The sequence below is a fragment of the Musca vetustissima genome, unplaced genomic scaffold (genome assembly GCF_032173495.1).
Source record: "Musca vetustissima isolate MV318-11 ecotype Yass unplaced genomic scaffold, APGP_CSIRO_Mvet_v1 utg24164, whole genome shotgun sequence".
In the NCBI taxonomy this organism is placed as follows: domain Eukaryota; kingdom Metazoa; phylum Arthropoda; class Insecta; order Diptera; family Muscidae; genus Musca; species Musca vetustissima.
Window position 1 is genome coordinate 105,970 of NW_026878776.1, and position 3,357 is coordinate 109,326.

Here is a 3,357-nt window from a genome sequence, read left to right on the forward strand (position 1 = left end):
TCATTAATAGGTCTGCAGTTCTAGAAAACGCAACTAAGTAATTCCATGCTCACATTTGTACGTTGTGCAAAATTTGATGTCAACCTGACTAACATGAGGAAAATCGGGCGAAAATATATATGGAAGTTATATCGTAATATGAACCGATTTCAACGAAACTTGTCGCAGGTTAGGTAATACTAATTTCAGTACGTTTTGTTCTTATCAGCCATATATTGGATCCTTGGCGCGTCAATTACTTAAAATCAATCTATAATATAACGGAGCTATATCTAAATCTCAACCGAAACTTGGCACACATCAGTCTGGACTAAATTCAGTACGTAATGCCAAATTTCGTGCAAATCGATGGATATATAGGGAATGTGGTGCTACATTTACATGAAATCGGACGAAACTATATATGGGAGCTATATCTAAATCTGGACCGATTTTCTCTAAACTTGGCATACATCACTCTAGGCTCAATTCAGTACGTTATGCCAAATTTGGTGCAAATCGAAAGATATATAGGGACTTTGGTGCACCATTTACATGAAATCGGACGAAACTTTATATGGGAGCTATATCTAAATCTGGACCGATTTTCACGAAACATGGCACACATCAGTCTGGACTAAATTCAGTACGCTATGCCAAATTTCGTGGAAATCGAAAGCTATTTAGGGACTTTGGTGCACCATTTACATTGAATCGGGCGAAAATATATATGGGAGCTATATCTAAATCTGAACCGATTTTTCCCAATTTCAATAGGGTTCGTCCTTGGGCCAAATGAATTAGCTGTGCCAAATTTCATCCAATTCGAATAATAAATGCGGCCTGTACATTGTTTACAATTTAACATGGACAGACAGACGGACATGCGTAAATCGACTTAGAAAGTGATTCTATGCATATTCCCAAAAGGAACCATGGGTCTATCTCGATTCCTTTTGCCTGTTACAAACATATGCACAAAGACATAATACCCTGTGCCACAGTGTGGTGAAGGGTATAAAAATTCAAGCCTTATATAAGTTCCGGAAAAAAATATTTTTAAAAAATTCACGGCTTACATAGGTCCTGGAAAGAGTTATTTTTAATAAATCTACGCCTTGTATAGGCCCGGAAAAAACTATTTGTAAATATCAAGAAATTTTATTTTTAAAAGTCCGTGGCTTATATGGGTTACGGAAAAAATATTTGTAGAAATCCACGCCTTGCATATTTCCCGGAAAAAAATATTGTTAAAAGTTCACAATATTTTTGTAACTCATGCCTTGTATAGGCCCAAAAAAAATATTTTTAAAAAATCTACGTCTTATATATGTCCCGGGAAAGATTATTATTAATAAATCCACACCTTATATAGGCTCCGAAAATATATATATTTTTATACCCTACACAACTATGTTGTCAGGGTATTATAGTTTTGTGCAGTCCCAAAAGTTTGTAACGCCGCGAAATATTGGTCCTAGTCCCACCTTTAAGTATATCTCATATCTCGACTAGCTGAGTCCATCTAGACATGTGTGTCCGTCCGTCTGTCCATTATAATTTGTAAACACGATACAGGCCACAGTTATGGACCAATCTTCACGAAATTTTGCATGTAGGATGGCTTCTGGCCAATGAAGACCCCTATTGTTTTTGGAAAAGATCGGTTACTATTTAGGGAATGAAATGGACCAAAAATTTTATTTTTGTCTGATCACTCCAGAGGCCGCAATTATGGCCCAAACACCACGAATTTTTGCATGGAGAGGGGGATCGGGCCAAAGAATAAGTATGCCTGTTTTGATAAAGATCAGTCCATATTTAGCGGGTCAAATATACCTTGACTTTTGTGAGAAAAATTACAAAATTTGTATTCTATGGGGTATATCTTTGCACCTGAAGGTCCTAGACCCGAAAAGTTGATAGTATTTTCAAGAGGAGTGGTTGACCTTTAAATTGATACCAATTATTATTATTATTGTCGTATGTACTCGGATGCAGGACTTACACATAATTATTTACAGGTGCTTACGTATTCATATATTATTTAGTAACCCATTACCATACTAGAGGGCGGAAATATAGCGCTGATCGCTTTGAACTTTTCCATGAGGTTCAAGTATGGTCACCGACAACGCCTATCATTTTTGGTGATGATCAGATAATAATTTTGGGATGAAGTGAACCGAAAACTTATTTTTGGTGTTTTTTTTTTCGAGTCAATATATATAGGCCAAAATTGAAAGCCGAACATCACAACACAACCCACGGTGAAGGGAATCTGGACAAGTGATTAGAAGGGCTGTACTGAATATTTTTAATATTTCTTGACCTCTAGTCGGTCAAGATGGTGCAAATATCACGAAATATTTCCCAAGCTCAGAATATAGAACCATAGAAAGTTATAGTTTCGTGGAAGTTGTGCAGGGTTTCATATGGTCGGCCCCGTCCGACTATACTGCTCCGCTCACTGGTTTTTGTATAGGTTCAGGAAAAATTATTTTTTTTTTAAATCCAAGGCCCGAATAGGTTCGAAAAAATTATTCCTAAAAATCCACGGCTGGCGAGTTTTCTATGTCACAGATACTCTTTGTAGTTTTGATTTTTATATTAAATTTTCGGGTTATCTTGTTGCTCGTATCAACACTTGGTTCTTGTATTATATATATTTGGCATTTATATCGAAATAATTTGGAAAATACATATGTGAATTTTATAACATCAATGCAGAGGTCGGTTACAGCGTCTGAAATAAAGAAACAATGGAATGGAAAGACATGCACTCCACTTCTCATTTGCCTTGATTTGCTTACCCCACCCTGCAATAACTGTTTCAATATTTTTCATTGACTATTCCTCTGCTTCAATGCTAACAAATTACACATCTTATTATGCAACCGATTTTTTTTTTGTCTGGCTGGCAGTCAATAATATTTATTATTATTATAATTTTCTTTTGCGTGTTAAGTTTTTATTGGTTGGTCGCTGTGGTAAGCAGAAAACGATTTGCTGTTTTCTATGGCAAGTATTGCGTTAAAAATCCAAAAAAAGGCCTTGACAATTTTTTCAAATGTTTTTCTTGAAATGCTTCAGTGGAAAACCAAGACATAGTTAGATCATTGTCAAATAATTATTGCATAATTTTTTCTTCTTTGTGACAACAGTAACAACAGCAACAACAATTTAACAAACATTGACATTTACAGGTTTTGTAAATTTTTGAATGTTTATACCCTTCACCACACTGTGGTACAGGGTATTATGTCTTTGTGCATATGTTTGTAACAGGCAAAAGGAAACGAGATAGACACATGGTTCCTTTTGAGAATATGCATAGAATCACTTTCTAAGTCGATTTAAGCATGTCCGTCCGTCCGT